The 17,915-nt window shown below is 38.3% G+C and overlaps 1 protein-coding gene across 2 annotated transcripts in view; it reads left to right on the forward strand.

Moving 5' to 3' along the window:
- Positions 1-17,915, forward strand: part of LOC106878570 (uncharacterized) — a 62,213-nt gene that overhangs the window by 3,499 nt on the left and 40,799 nt on the right. Inside the window, exon 1 of one of the 2 annotated variants that reach the window (XM_089362998.1) lies at positions 4,767-4,906. The exons of the other annotated variant lie outside the window; for it this stretch is intronic. The gene's annotated coding sequence lies outside the window, so the exon portion shown is untranslated. Of the gene's footprint in view, positions 1-4,766; positions 4,907-17,915 lie in introns of those variants that run through there. 2 annotated transcript variants of the gene reach the window in all.

Genomic DNA, 17,915 nt, shown 5'->3' on the forward strand with positions numbered 1-17,915 from the left:
TTCAAAACATGTTTACGAAAACCAACAGACTGACTGAATAAGACGTCAGGCGAAACTTAAAGATCCCGGCCAACACATACAACCACACACACCCACACACACACACGCACACACAGAGGCATGTGTGTGTATGCATATGTGTGTGTATGCATGCGGCGTGTGTGTGAGTTTATGTGTGTGTGAGTTTATGTGTGTGTGCTTATGATTATTCATTATTTGATTATCAATGTTTGTTTTGAGCAGCTACCGACTCGACAAAATAGTACGTAATTAAGAAAAAACAAACAAAAAACTCTATGATAAACCAGTTTCTTTTACCACGACCATTTACTGCGTTATCTCTCAAACTTCCAAAATTTCTTGTTAAATGCTTTGATTTTCCTAGAACTTCTGAAGCTAGAAGGATCTTTAAAAACGTCGGACAAAATACTCAGCGTCATCACATTCCACCGAGGTCGATTTTGCCAGTCATTCTTTCGGGATCGATAAAATAAAGTACCAGTGAAGTACTGATATCGATCTCATCGACCGTTCCTTTTCTCTTAAAAATGCTAGCTTTGTGTCAAAATTTAAAGCCATATGTAGTTGTTGTTGTTGTTGTTGTTGTTGTTGTTGTTGTTGTCATGGTTATTATTGTTGCCGTTGATGGCAATGTGATAATTAATCGCAGGTCAATCCTGATCGAACAAACCCATTATCAAAGGTGTCTACTCTGTCCTTTTTCTTTTTACGATGAAAAGATATGATAGGAACGAAATTTAGTTGCTATTACTAACAGGTCGCGCAATCACAAACCGTTTGTCCAGTCATACATATAACATATCATATATATATATATATATATATATATATATATATATATATATATATATATATATATTATAATACATTATAAATATAATTTGGTATGTATACACACACATATATATATAGTTCAAATTAACAGAAAGGCAAAAGAAGAAGACAGGTGTAGGAACAAGAAGCAGGTGTATTAGTTTAACACTCGGGAAGAATGTAAAAGTCTTTTACGTTTCGAGTCGACGCTCTTCAATGGAAAGGATTAAGAGGGAAAAAAAGGAGAGAGAATGGAGTAAAAAGCGGAGAGTTAAATGCGTGTGTACACACACACATACATATGTATATATGTTTCTTTATTGCCTACAGGGAACTAAACACAGAGGGGACAAACAAGGACAGACAAAGGGATTAAGTCGATTACATCGATCCCAGAGCGTAACTGGTACTTTATTTAATCGACTCCCGGAAGGATGAAAGGCAAAATCGACCTCGGCGGAATTTGAACTCAGAACCTAACGGCAGGCGAAATACCGCTAAGCATTTCACATGGCGTGCTAACGATTCTGCCAGCTCGCCGCCATTTGTATATATATACATACATGTGTGTGTGTGTGGGGGGGGGAGTGTGTGTGTGTGTGTGTGTGTGTGTGGGAGTGAGTGTGTGTGTGTGTGTGTGTGTGTGTGTGTGTGTGTGTGTAAATATTTTACCTTGATCGAGTCAGTCTCTTATTACTCTGTGTTTCGCTTGTGGGTGCACAGGATCTTCAAGCATAACTTGCCTGAAGACCGTCTGCATCCACAAGCAAAACCCAAAATAGCAACAGACCGACTCAACCAAAAACAAATTATTAATACCTTCTATGGTATCGAGCACTCTTTCTTTTTTCCTGATAGTCAACATTAAACACACATATATACACACACACACACATCAAATGTGTGTGTGTGTGTGTGTGTGTTAATTAGCCCCACTCACCTGCTCTGGCAGACTATGATACAAAGGAAAAAAAAAACACCATCCTAACCTCCCGTCTATTGTTCTCTCAGGTGTAGAGTGCTGGACGGCAATGTCCATCATTTTTAAGGATGGTGGCACACCTTTTTTTCGCTAGAAAAAATGCGATGACTCACCTCTGTAAAAATGCTTTTTATTTCAAAATTAAGTACCATATAAAACGCATTCGGGTTGGCATATCGAAGCATGCTGGTGAAAATAATTCAGTTTAGTTTTAATTTCTAAGCGGGAAAATTCGAAGATAAAATATTCTACCCATGAGTAATCTCGTGATGCACATGCATAATTTCAATTGGTTAAAAGTTATTTTAGATTCACTACAAAAAGGACTTAACTATGTATTCCTAATGCAGAAAGCACCCGTGGGGAATTTTTTAATGTTATTTTCAGCTGTGAGATTAGTGAATTGTTGTTACACCAAAACTATAATATATACTTTCGAAGTTATTCTCTACACCGTTAGCTCTATGTACTGACTATGCTTCGCTGAGAAGTCGTAATTTGTCTAGGCTTGCCACCAGAGCCAGTGAAGAACAGACTTATTAAAGTACCTTGTATATCATTTTATTACTATTTAAATTTTAGTCACATGAAATTCGTGAGTTCTCTCTCTTGCTTCTTTTAAGATGAATTTGTTTTCGTTACCGATATAACTTCACTTCATAAAATATTATTTTCGTTAATCGTGGATAATCGTGATGGGAAAGTTTTTCATTGCAAGTTTGTCCCATCAGAGAGACCAATGGGTTAATAAATGGGATTTCCTTATCCAGATGCGCAATAGGATAATTCCGATCACGTGTTATATACATGACAGAGTTACATCATATGGTCTTATAGCTTGATGCATACTTTCTCAACTTTGTGCTTCTTGTTCTCTAAATCCCGTCCTCCCTCATTCGTTTCACTTCTCGTTCACTTCTCGTCTTCAGCTAATCTTTTCAGCAAACCCCGTCTTTCCTTGTTTCAATGATACATATAAATTCTACCGATCTCACATATATCACGCCTCTCATTGTTGTTGTTGTTCTTTATCCATGCGGTCTCTGAATGAGCAGACGCATAATCAAAGCATTCCAGTCACGACCATACCATCTTTTATTTCAGTTATTATATAATGGTTTCAAATTTTGGCACAAGGCCAGCAATTTTGGGGAGTGGATGAGCCGATTATATCGCCCCTAGAGTCCAGTTGGTATTTGTTTTATCGACTCCAAAAGGATGAGAAGCAAAGTCGACCCCGGCGACATTTGAACTCCGTGCTTCTTCAGTAAGGGCGCTAAAATTAATATATATATATATGTATATATATATATATATATATATATATATATATATATATATATATATATATATATATATATAAAGTGTGTGTGTGTCAAGTAAGTCAGCGTCGAAACAGATGGGACCAAATGGCTTATTACCAAATGTCTCATGCCCGTAAAATACACCAGAAGGAACTTTGAAACATGTCAGGATACTCTCCTAGATTTTTTTTTTCAGTGTACGAAGAGAATACCAAGATATATTCAGGTCTGTTTAAAATGTCACAGCGAAAGGCTTAAAAACCGTAACTTGCTTTAATTCTATCTCAAGCTTTGTTACTACACGATGTGTTGTGTATTGTCCACGTGTTGTTTTGTGTTGTCCTTTTTACTTCAAGTGTAGTCAATAAACCAAGAGTTTTAATTGACAAAGCTTCTGTGTTGACATTTAGAAAACAATAGGAGAGAAGAAGAGAGGGAGGGAGAGAGAGAGAGAGAGAGAGAGAGTGGGCGGGAGAGAGAGAGAGAGTGGGCGGGAGAGAGAGAGAGAGTGAAAGTTTAATGAAAATAAAGAAAAGTATGTCAAATGTTGAACTTTAGTTGGGCATAATTTTGAACATACGAATAAAAGGAATGAATTTCGAGAATTTAAATGAGGTTTTTGACAATATTTTCAATTTAAACAAACAATATGCATGCTTTAAAATTTTTTTTCCGTTTTCTTTTCTTTTCTTTTTTTTTTTTCAATTGTGGTATTTGACAGATATTTTGGCCAAAAATGTTTCCGAATATTCCCTGCCAATATTCCTTATTTTCGAAGGGCTGTGTGTGTGTGTGTGTGTGTGTGTGTATTACAGACATGGCTGCATTATTAAGAAGTTCACATGGTTTCAAGTTGAGTCTCACTGTGCAGAATGTAACCAGCGGAGTATAACGATATCCGTTAGTTTGGGTGATCACTCTCCCTGAAATTGTATCATTAAAAGATAGAAATATGAAGTACACATCTACTACAATAATACCCCTGTGCTTTTCTCCGTCACAACATATGAATGAGAAAGGAAGGGGTAATACATGAATAAGGAAGGAAGGGGTGGTGTCAAATTGGTAGTGGGAGTGAGTATGTAAAAGAGAGGTATGGGAAGTGTGTGAGTGCAAAGGAAGTGGGATGGTGAGCATTCAACGCTGAAAACAAAAATCAAACAGCGTTTCAACTCTGTGTGAGTATATGTGTGTATGTCTGTTCGTGAACAAGGGAAGTGTGTGACTGTTTGTATGTGTGAACCAACTTTCTTTCAGCAACAAACGATGTCACATCTCAAATGACAACCGCTAGATAACATTGGCAAATGTATTAGTTTGATTTACCATCCATATTTATATATAAAATACAACAATTAGCCGTCATTTTTGACGAAACGGGGTCAGCTAGTTGTTTAATAATGTAGCTTCGACATAACCTTAATCGGACGTGGGTGTTTACAATTGGCCGAATGCTTTTTGATCAATAATTCTATTCGATCAAGGTTGACCTAGGATCTATGTTGATCCTGGATTAAATGACGGCATTAGGTAGAGGGATTATTGTTCAACCTCAGAAGCAGTCACTGACTTGAGTCACGAAATCTAAGAAAAAGTAAATATCAATATTTACCTCCGCCTTTGCGAAGGCGGGGGTATTGTTTTCAGTCGCATTTGTTTGTTTGTTTGTTTGTCCGTGGACAAGATATCTCAAGAACCGCTGGATGAATTCGGATGAAACTTTCAGGGGTGTTTGGCTTCGTGACTGACACGAACTGATTAGATTTTGGGATCGATCCGGTACCGGGTAAGGATTCTGGATTATTTTTCCTGTTTTTTTTTTTACTTAATTTTTGAGAGCGATCAGGTTCATTTTTGTGAGAGCAGTCGAGATTATTTCAGATGTTCTCATTTTAAAAATCATCTCTGGCTAATCGTTGAGAGGACATTAGTGTTGCTTTGGCGGAGGTTTGCGCTCCTTAAGCGCTCTTGTTTCTTTCACTTTTCTTTCAGCGTTCCTCGTTTGCTCTCACCACAAATTTTTGTCAGGTATTTGGCTTCATCGGGCAGTCATTATTCCTTGTATTTGATCCCCTGCACCTTAAGATCAAATTTGGCCGCAGTCAAATTTTATTTTCTTCTACATCCCTCCTACCCCTTTCTCTCCTTTCTCCCCACTTTTTCTCTCTCTCTCTCTCTCTCTCTCTCTCTCTCTCTTTCTCGCCTTACGAAAGATCACGCTGCATAATCTGGTCTGATGCGAAGGTCACAGGAGGAGCATTCATATTGCAGTTCCAATAATAGTTTTCACCACGACTTCCTGGAGACGACAAAATAGAAAATTCGGGACGATGAAAAGCGTATGAAAAGCATAAAATCTCTTCTATGCCACGTCCGCCATTAATAACAACACTATTCTTTCAACGAAGCTGCACCCACTCTACGCACTCCCAAATATAGTTCCGCACCAATCTACATACCTCAGAAATGGTAACTCAGCAATTTATCTACCCCAAACATAGTCCTGCACCCGCACCACTCTGCCTAACCCCAGACGTTGTACCTCACCAATCTGCCTACCCAAGGCATGGTCCCACACCAATTTACCTACTTTAAACATAATACTACATCAGTCTATTTACCCCAAACGTTGTACCACACAATTCTACCTCCGTTTTTCAGTCACCATATTATCATCACCACAACCACCACCACTACCACAACATCCTTATACTCTCAGCATTGTCTTCTACCTCTCTATCACTCGCTCTTGCTCTATTTTCTAAACTTCCTTCCACACTTTCCTCTCATTGGCTCAGATCACGTAGCTGCAAACAAGTCCTGTGGCTAGGTACAGCTCATTACTGCAAGCAGAGATTAATTTCAGCCTTCCACTATATTCGAGAAGAAAATCCGGACATTTTGACACTTAGCTTAGTCAACTAAGCTGATGTCACCCTCCCATTGTATCTCTGTCTTTCTTTCGCATTCTCCCTCCCTCTATCGCTCACCCTTCTCTTCATCTCCCTCCGTCTAACTCTTACCCCACCTCTCTCTCTCTCTCTCTCTCTCTCCCCCGCCAAACAAATAGCTACCTCTATAATTAACTTACCGGCTCAGGTGATGATGAGCTTATACTACGGTGGCGGCGATGGTGAAGGGTAGAGGAGGAGCGAGAGCTTGGTTGTGGAAGTAGAGTGGGGATGATGAAGAAGATAGTGGTAGTGGTGGTGGTTGTGGTGGTGAAGAAAGAAATGTGTGAGGAGGCGAGACAGCTGAATGGGTGGAGGGTGGTGCAGTGTGAAGGCGAAGGTGAAGAACAGGTGGGATGAACTAAGGCGATGAAACAGTAAAAGGTGACACAGTGGCGTTAACACAGACAAGAGTGGCATCTATCTGCGTATCTGTATACGTGCGTGCACGCATTAGTGTGTGTGTGTGTGTGTGTGTGTGTGCGTACGCGGTCATAAGCATGTACAGGTGTATGTACCTGAGAGTATGTAGTGGCGCTATAGTCGAGATAATGGTAGTATAGCAGCTGTCTGGTGGTACGAAGGTGGCGGGAGCAATTAGTACTGATATGAAGACAGTAATAGTGGTTATAATTGCTTAATCCCTGGTCAGTTCTGAACGAAGAAACTTAAGATCAAAAGCATTCCAGCCGTGACCATACAGTCTTTTATTATCAGAAGCACTATCCAGTTGCCTTCTATCTATCTATCTATCTATCTATCTATCTATCTATCTATCTATCTATCTACACACACACACACACACACACATATATATATATATTTACACACACACACAAACACACACACATATATATATTTACACACACACACACACAAAACGGTAAGGCGGTTTGGTGCGATTTCTATTGATTTCTCTTTCTCGTTGGTCGAACGACCACATAAAGATTCCGACTGAGAATTTGGACCCTGAACATAAAGAAGCATTGAGTGGGTTATTCTAAGACGTAGAAGGTCACACACACACACACACACACACACACACACACACACACACACACACACACACACACACACACACACACACACATGAAGGGTAAAGATCCTCTTCGGTCACGAATGACTATGGGATTGCTCCTAAAGAAGACCATGCAGACCAGTCCCCCCTCTCCACGCCACGCCATCGATGTTATCCAAGGGAAAGGCAAAGGGACCGATACAGCTTGGCACCCGTGACGTCACAACTCATTTCTATAGATGAGTGAGCTGGAGCAGCGTGAAATAAACTCTCGGTCCGAGAGTCAAAATCACAACTGCACGATTGTAAGCCTAACCACTGGAATAATGTATGAAATGGAATAAGTTCTCTCCCACTTCCATTTATAGACAACTAATACAAATATCTGTATTTGTATCCATGCAGACAGTACCGAGGGTGGCGTAAGGTATAGATTAGGTTGGATTATGGGCGTAGCAAGTTGAGCCGAAAAGAATGTTCCACAACGATTAAAAGCCAGAGTTTGGTGCAATTTGACCGAATGGTCAAAGGCGGTAAAAAACAACCTGGATGAAGGCATCAAAAGTAAGGCTACGTTGGCTGGGTTGTTCCAAGACAGAGAAGGTCATAAAAAATGAGATACGATAAATCTAAGACTCGACATTTTGGTGTTTTCAATAATGCCGTGTCCGTGGTAGCCATGATGAAAGTGAAAATGAGTTTTGAGGAAAAAGAATATTGATTCAAAGTTTTGGTTCAAAGACAGCAAATTCGGTGGAGGAAGTGAGTCGGTTACATCGAACTCAGGGCCCAAATGGTACCTATTTCATCAACCCCGAAAGGATGAAAGGAAAAAGTCGACCTCAGAACGTAAAGACAGACGAAATGCCGCTAAGCTTTAACTCGGCGGACTAACGATTCTGCTAGCTCACCACCTTAGGAAAGAGAAATATTAGGTGTATTAGGATGTATTTTAATAGGGTGTGTTTCAACAGGGTATATTCGGTGTATTAGGGTGTATTTTAACATGAAAGACAACAGGATAAAATTTTAAATTGTCAAGAACTGAGTTTTAGTTAGAAAATTACTATTTTTAAACCTCACAACGTGAGATATTCAGCAACAGTACTTTGTAGTAAAGATTGTTTGCCAACATAACATGGCAGTCCTGATTTAGAGCTCATTAACGGAGTTTCTGGAAGAATTAAATGGTTAAATGATTATACCAATTGAGAAGGTCGCTAAATTCTAGTGACCTCGCGGGCAGGATTTGAACCCAGAACATAAAGTGCTGAAACAAATACCGCAAAAGCATATTTTCCAGTGTTATAAACTAAAGATTTCGTCATCTCGTCGCCCCCCCCCCCTTTTTTTCTTTAGTATCAGCAATGATAGTATGCCTAGGTAGTCCTGCGGTTATCTTAGTATTGTTGTGTGTTGCATGTGGCATAGCAATGATGGTGGCATTTGTGTAATTGTGAAGGTAGCTATGTATATACACGTGTGTGTGTTTGTGCACACGTGTATGTGCACGCGTGTGTGTACGTGTGTATGTGTGGTTTGCAGTCTGTATTAGTCACTATAAGTTGCTTGTGACTTGTTTACTGACATGATGTACTTATTTACTTAAACCTTGAGCAAGTATTAATTATAGTGGTTAGTAACTTTATCATCTTAATAGTTTCTGCCTATTTTTTTTGTATCTCTTTCGTTTGTTTTGGTTTGATTTTCTGTAAGGATAAAGGATGATTTTGAGGTTGTTATTGTTATGAGGGCAATGATGTTGATGATGATGATGATGATGAGACGACGACAACTACGATGATGGTAATGATTACGATGATGTTGCTAATGATGATGTTGGTGTTGTTGCTGCTGTCGTTGTTTTCATTCAGTAACACGTGATTTTGTGATGAGTTCATAATTATATCATTATGTATACATACATACATACATACATACATACATACATACATACATACATATATATATATATATATATATATATATATATATATATATATATATATATATATATATGCGTTCGAGAGTAACACAGTTTATATTGGGAGATGTTAAATTAAAAGCTTATTAAAATCACCCCAGGCATTAAATCTAATGTTTCACGTGCTTGCCACGATCATCTGCAGAAAAAAAAAAATTTGTAAGCACGCGTTCACTATTTATATTCGTTTCAATTCGTTTCTTCCTGCAGGATTTGCACTAACACGAGTAATCGAGCTCCCTAAAAATTATATTCTTTTCTCTTTTAAAACGACATATTTGATAATGTGTTTCCGGATTCCCTGTAAATCTGAAATGATAGCACGTTCACGGCTGAATGTCTTTGATCAAATAACTAATCGATCTGGGCTGATTTAGGACTAAAAAGCAAAGCATGAACTACTATAAATGGTGAACGAGTCTTTAGAAATTCACTTTTTCCCATCTCCACCACTGATTGTCGTACGTCCAGAATATATTAAACGAAATGAGCAAATGTTAAATTCATCTTTCCCCAGCTCGTCGTTTCTTCGACTGAGCTGTAATCTAACCCAAATGATGTGTACATCGAGGACGGGCGTTTGGTTATCTGAAATTATTGTCAGGCGTTCACAGCCCAGCAGGTAGGCAATGTGGCCAGTGGAACATTCACCATTGCATTCTAAAGAGGATTAACATTGAGTAAAGAGAGACGTCCGACTGGTCGGTGAATTTTGTCGACGAGGATGTATTTAGTATGTTCATCCGGAGGACTCTGAAGTCGTCGAGGATTATGGTTAATTCGTGAATGCACTTGATCTAGCAGTGCTACTAAGGAGGTTTTCTGAATAGAAATAAACTCTATGGATTCAATATATACTCTCTTTTTACTCTTTTACTTGTTTCAGTCATTTGACTGCGGCCATGCTGAAGCACCACCTTTAGTCGAGCAAATTGACCCTAGAGCTTATTCTTTGTAAGTCTAGTACTTATTCTATCGGTCTGTTTTGCCGAACCGCTAATTTACGGGATGTAAACACACCAACATCGGTTGTCAAGCGATGCTGGGGGGACAAACACAGACATACAAACATATACACACACGTACATATACATACATATATATATATATATATATATATATATATATATATATATATATATATATATATATACACATATACGACGGGCTTCTTCCAGTTTCTGTCTACCAAATCCACTTGCCCAAGGTGCCATGCAATGGAACTGAACCCGGGATCATGTGGTTGGTAAGCAAGCTACTTACCACACAGCCACTCCTGCGCCTATATATATATATATATATATATATATATATATATATATATATATATATATATATATATATATAGTTAAAAAGGGGTTAAGAGTCCATACACTCACACATACACACATGTACAGAGAGGGAGAGAGAGAGGGGGGTACAGAGAGAGAAAATGGAAAAGAGAGAGTGGGTACTTAATCCCATCTCGAGGTCACATATTCGTGTCAGTCGATTTCATGGCCAGCCTTCTTACGACATGGGCAAAATATTATATATGCGTATTAAAGATATATTAAATATGATATTAACCCCAGAGATTGGCGGAGTCGTAGGTGAAGGATGGCGGAGTCGTAGGTGAAGGATGGCGGAGTGATGAGGAGATGGGAAAGAGAAAGGCGATAGAGAGCAAGAAAGACAATGAGGGAGAGATGGTGGAGGTATGTGTAGAGTAAGTGAGGATGATGTTGGTTGGCATAAGTGTTATATTATGGGGGAGGTGGGACGGATGATGCAGTAAAGGTCAGTAATGCGGTGGATGAGATCAAACCGCTGATCTGTTTTTTTTTTTTACAAATGCGTACCCACTTACCTGAATTCTTTGTGAATTTACACGAATGCATACATCCATCCACACATATATACACACATATCCACATATGTGTAAATGTGTGCATGTATGCAAAAATGTGGGTATACGTGTATATATATATGTATAAGAGTGTGCGCGCATCTATCTATCTATCTATCTATCTATCTATCTATCTATCTATGTGTGTGTGTATTTGTGTATGTGTGTATTTGTGTATGTGTGTATTTGTATGTGTGTGTGTGTGTGTGTGTGTGTGTGTGTGTGTGTGTGTGGAGATGCATGGCTTAGTGGTTAGGGTGTTGCACTCACGATTGCGAGGTCATGGTTTCAATTCCCAGACCGGACGTTACGTTGTGTTCTTGAGCAAAGCACTTCATTTCACATCGGTCTACGATCATTTCGACATCTGACATGTAGCACCCGGTGCACCTGTACAGGTAATGTTGATCTGATGAAGTTCTTTGATGATGACCCTCACTAGTTTTCGGAGATTATCACTGATAATATTTCTGAACTGGTTAAATAAATTGCGATATCCTTATAATGTCCGAAAGTTCAGAACGTTATTTTATCTTTGATGCAGTTGAAACAACAGGCTTCCAACAACAGGCTTCCCACAACAGGCTTCCTACAACAGGCTTCCTACAACAGGCTTCCCACAACAGGCTTCCCACAACAGGCTTCCTACAACAGGCTTCCCTCAACAGGTTTCCCCACAACAGGTTTCCCACAACAAACTTCCCACAACAGGCTTCCTACAACAGGCTTCTCACAACAAGCTTCCCACAACAGACTTCCCATAACAGGTTTCTTACAACAGGTTTCCCATTACAGGCTTCCTACAACAGGCTTCCCACAACAGGCTTCCCACAACAGGCTTCCTACAACAGGCTTCTCACAACAAGCTTCCCACAACAGACTTCCCATAACAGGTTTCTTACAACAGGCTTCCCACAACAGGCTTCCAGTTCTTCGAACTTTGTGAACAAAAGGGTCTTGCAACATTTAGAACGTTGGCGATTTCTAAATCACTGTTTGCCGCACATATGGCAACAATGCATGTCTTCTCATTTCTTGTGTGAACATTCTTATCTGCCTATGGGAAATTTGAAAGAAATAGAACCTGTTAATTGGTTTGAAGAGAGCAACATACTGGAAATAAAGTGTCCTCAAATACACCTCGTACTCCGTATATAATTGGCATGCTTGTATCTATATGCGTGTGTATGCGTATGTATGAGTATATATATATATATATGTATTTGTGTACACACACACACACACACACACACACACACACACACACACACACACACATATATATATATATTATATACATATATAGAATAAAATTAATGTGGGCAGCTGAGCGCAATGAAAAAACCGCATAGGCAATATATATATATATACACACACACACACACACACACACACACACACACACACACACACACACACACACACATACAATCAAAGGTGCAGAAATGGCGTACCCCGAATGAATAAAAGGGTGGCATAATCCAATGGTAGAGAGAAATCCAAGAATTAGGTACTCGAAACAGTTGGAAGGTCTAATTAATTAAAAAAAGACGAAACTTATTGTTATTATTAATTGTATTGGTTTAAGGTTCATGCGTTATATAGGACAGAGAAATGCCAAACAATGCAAAAGAAGCTGCTAGTTCTTGAAATGCCCGCCTCTGTGTATAAACATACATGTATAGTCATACACAGAGAGAGCCATATACAAAGGGGTACGCATATATTTCATAAAGCTCCTTATATATATATGATTATATACGCTTGACTCTGTCTGTGTTTATCTATGTAAGTGCTTACGTATGTCCATCTATTTATACACGCACTCTCACGCAAACACATATATATTTGTTTATGTATGTGTGTGTGTGTCTGTGTGTGTGTGTGTGTGTGCGTGTATATGTGTATGTTATTAAAACATAAGCACAGTTATACACACAGAGAATCAAGCGTAGATAAATGAACCCCAGTCATTCCGTAATCATACACACAAGCATGCCTATTTCTCTCATTGCCTCTCTCTATATTGTTATCTATATGTATATGTGCGTGTATGTGTGTGTATATATGTGTGTGTGTATGCATCTCACTCTCCGTTTATATATCATTCACTCACTCACTCACTCTGCCTGCCTGTCTCTCTCTTGTATATATATATATATATATATATATATATATATATATATACATACATACAATTAAACCTTGGGAGAGGCATTATGCCGGTAATAAACACACGCACTGGTTCAGTCCTTTATTAATTTATATAGTTTATATAGTTTTTATATAAATAAATAACAAAAAATTATATAAATTAATAAAGGACTGAACCAGTGCGTGTGTTTATTACCGACATAATGCCTCTCCCAAGGTTTAATTGTATTTCCTTCAACACACGTATCCACATCAAGAATCTTGCACACGAAATATACATACATACATACATACATATATATATATATATATATATATATATATATATATAGACATACACATACATACACACACACACATATTATGAGAAACAGACAAACAGAGCGCAGGAGAGAAAGGGTGAGTGTGCTTTCCCGGAGAAGCTGTAACACACACACCCACACATACACGTATATATTTATGTGTGCGTTGTGAGCGTATATGTGTGTGTGTGCGTGTGTGTGCGTGCGCACGTGTGTGTGAATATGAAAACGAAAATATGTGACACAAATATATTTGAAAAATTCCAACGTAATCTCTTTAAAAAAAATAGTGTTAGATGTACTGTGCCTGGAGAAGAGATAGGATTGCCATGGCGATGAATTGAATAGCTTTCAATCCTAGGTCACATAAGGCTGACCTTGGGTCAACCTCAACAATGCATAGATATGTATGTATGTCAGTACATACGTACGAATGTATGTATGTATGTATGTATGTATATATGTATGTATGTATATAGGTCTGTATGTATGTATGTATATGTGTATGTATGCATACATGCATGTATGTATGTAAGAATGTATGTATGTATGTATGCATGTATGTCTCTTCTATTTTTTAATTATTATAAATATTCCCCTGAGGAGGGAGCCGGTTTCCTACAAGTATACAAGGCTCCATCTTTGAGATGTAGTTAACATAGACAAATTCATATTTGGAACTTGAGAAAAGTCTTGCATATTTTTACTGTTCCACTCATAGACTGCACTTGTAATGTACGAATCAACATACCAGACGAACACTTCTGGTTTGTTGATTTTTTGTTTATCTTTATGTCTTGACCATGCTATACTGATGAGTAAAAGGTGCATATTACTGCAATAATTACGAAATCATGATCTGTAGTTTAGTCTGTTTTTAGAGGGCTAGCTTTGAGAGTTGCATTTCCTCGCGTTCGGTAAAAGTGTTTATTATGGGAGTTTGACCTTAGAGTCCCTCTTAGCGTGAGGCATTCATGTATAGTAATGCCCTTATATAAATAAATAAATAAATAAATAAATAAATAAATAAATATATTTTAGGGAATAAATGATGGATTTTTCCCTTATGAGTTTTTTTCACGCTAGCTACTTGATAAATTCTCATTAAGACTTTATCCTATTATTGAATGATATATATATATATATATATATATATATATATATATATATATATATAAAACAAATAATAAATTAGTATATGCATATATACGTACAGGTATGTGCATACCTACGTCTACCTGTATATATATAGGTGCATATCTGGGTACAGGACATTGCAAACAAAATGTAGAGAAAAAAATAATAACCAGAGTACAGAACACACATAGAGAACATTTTCCTTCATCAGCTACCCCCATTCTAACACAGGCGTTTCGAATATATATATATATACATACATACATACACATGAATAGCACAGCAAAGCAAGGTAATTATCAGATTGTTAATAGACTGCAGTGGGATTTGAACCAAATTTTAATTATTGCGAAACATTTTATATGGTTCTTTACCGTTTCTACCACCCATGGCTCACATTAAAACAAAATAAAAATGTGCACAAACAAAGATACAGTTTAGTCATTGCAGTTTGAGATAGTAAAATTTATTGAAGCTAATATTTCTGTTAACTCGAAGACATAAATTTATTTAAATGACTTCGCTGCCATTATTGAACGATAAAGTTAAATTTCAATCAGAGACTTGTGACTATAAACCTGAAAGTTCTCTTTCCCCATTTAAGTGCACAGATCCCCCTCACCATACATTTAAAACCTAAGATCTGAGGTTTTATGTAATAGTAACTATCACCCGATGTGTCCTGTTGTTGTTGTTTTCGTTTTTGTCGAAACTGTTGCTGTTGGTTATTCTCGGGCCTGTCTTGGCCGAGTAAAGCTGTAACCTAAGAAGTTCCATTTATGATCATCCCATCGGTTTGTATATACTGTGTTGTCCGAAGTGGCTTTCTTGCTTTTGTCTTTTTCTCTTGCTTTTCAACGGTAGATTGTGATGTGAGGTTATTTGGCTGTTATTCCTGGTATGTCGAGAGACTGCGTACAGGCTCCGAAGGTAGGACGTGTGAAGGTGCTGGTTAACTATAAGGCATCAGTCCGTCTACAGTTTATTTGACAACCGACATTGTTGTTGTTGACGTTGTTTGATGATGATGATGATGATGATGATGATGATGATGATGATGATGATGATGATGAAGATGATGATGATGATGAAGATGATGAAAATGATGTTCATCTCGAATTCGGCCAAGCTATAACCAAAAGCTTTCTAGCCATGCTTATTTTCGGTCGTGTATACCTAAACCTCGTGGGGGTGCGAGGCTTAGTGGTTCCACTCACGATCATAAGATTGTAGTTTCGATTCCTGAACCGAGCCATGCGTTGTACTCTTGAGCAAAACACTCCATTTCACGTTGTTCCAGTTCGTAACTGGACAAAATGACTATCGGCATTTCGTCCTCTTTACGTTCTGAGTTCAAACTCCGCCCAGGTCATTCTTTCGGGGTTGATAAAATAAGTTTCAGTTGATTTCTGGAGTCAATGTAATCGACTAATTCCTTCCCCTAAAATTTCAGACCTTGTGACTGGAGTAGAAATGATTATTATTAACACGGCGAGCTGGAAAGATCGTTAGAGCGTCGGAAAAATGTTTTGTGGTATTTCTCTCAGAATCATTGCATTCTGATTTTGAATCCCACTGAGGTCGAATTTGCCCTCCATCCTTTTTCTTGGTTAATAAAAATAAAGTACCAGTCAAGTACTGGATCTGTTTAATCGAGTTCTGTGTCTGTTTAATAGTGCATCTATGTAAATATATACTCATGTAAACTAGTGATCGTCTGCATCGGCAAATACTGAGCGCAGTAGATTAATAAAGTGTGTTGGCACTCCGTCGCTCACGACATCGAGGGTTTCAGTTGATCCGATCAACGGAACAGCCTGCTCGTGAAATTAACGTGCAAGTGGCTGAGCACTCCACAGACACGTGTACCCTTAACGTAGTTCTCAAGGATATTCAGCATGACAAGGCTGACCCTTTGAAATACAGGCACAACAGAAACAGGAAGTAAGAGTGAGAGAAAGTTGTGGTGGAAGAGTACAGCAGGGTTCGCCACCATCCCCTGCCGGAGCCTCGTGGAGCTTTTAGGTGTTTTCGCTCAATAAACACTCACAACGCCCGGTCTGGGAATCGAAACCGCGATCCTATGACCGCGAGTCCGCAGCCCTAACCACTGGGCCATTGCGCCTCCACATCAATAACAACGCCTTTGTTTGTTAAATGTCAAGATCCTCTATGTCTCTTTAGTCATGAAGGATCTGTCGTCTCGGTCAGATTCTGCTTGGTTAATCAAGCGTAATTAAATAGACAAATGTTTGAAATTATCATGATACTTGTTGCTAAACATCAGACGCATACCACCAACGCATTCCATATCTAATTAATTTATAAGAGTTGTGCCCTCACCATTTTTTTTTAAACCACAAAACATTCAAGATATGATTGTTCTCATTATTAAATCTCACGATCCTCTATATGTCTTGAAAGATCTATTGTAGCGGTCAAACTCTGCTTCGTTAATCAAAGATAATTACATCAAAAAGAATGTCGTGGCCCGTTCTTAATCTATTTATCTATCTATCTATCTATCTGTCTGTCTATCTTTCTATCTATCACACTCTCTCTCTCTGTCTCTCTCTGTTTCTCTTTCTCTGTCTGTTTATGTCTGTCTGCCAGTCTCTCTCCCCCTCTCTCTCCATCCACACACACATCCACTAGCTGAGTATTCCGTCGTTGTCGGGTACTGCCTTGGATTTTCTCCATTTGGCCTTTTTTTTTCAACATTTTTTTTCAGCACATCCTTGCAAATGGGGTGGGGGGAGCATTTACGAAAAATATTTTAAAAAATTTATGAATCCCCCCTTCCCTCACCTTCCGGACGGATTTTGTCTATCTATTATTATTATTATTATTATTATTATTATTATTATTATTATTATTATTATTTGCACTACGCGCTTAAAAACAATGGGAGATGCCCTTTTTGTAGAAAAAAGATTTTGAAAATTTATGATTTTTTTTTCACCCCCTTCCCACTCAGTAGTACCTATTTTGGCCAAATTTCTTTTGCACTACGCAGAAACGATGGGAGAAGCCTTAAAGGTTAAAACAAAAATGTTCTTGGAAATCGGTGATTGCCATTACAATTACCGCTCCCTTTATTTTCAAACTGAAAATGAAACGTAATTTAAAGACAATAGAGAATTAAAAATTTTTTTCATTAATCCTTCCCATCCTCAAAAATCCTAAAATTTTGGCATTTTTTCGAACTTTTTCTTAATCGTAGACGCAGGAGTGGCTGTGTGGCTGTGTGGTAAGTAGCTTGCTTACTAACTACATGGTTCCGGGTTCAGTTGCACTACGTAACACCTTGGGCAAGTGTCTTCTACTATAGCCTCGGGCCGACCAAAGCCCTGTGAGTAGA

Source organism: Octopus bimaculoides, chromosome 14 (genome assembly GCF_046866305.1).
Source record: "Octopus bimaculoides isolate indiv1 chromosome 14, ASM4686630v1, whole genome shotgun sequence".
In the NCBI taxonomy this organism is placed as follows: Eukaryota; Metazoa; Mollusca; class Cephalopoda; order Octopoda; family Octopodidae; genus Octopus; species Octopus bimaculoides.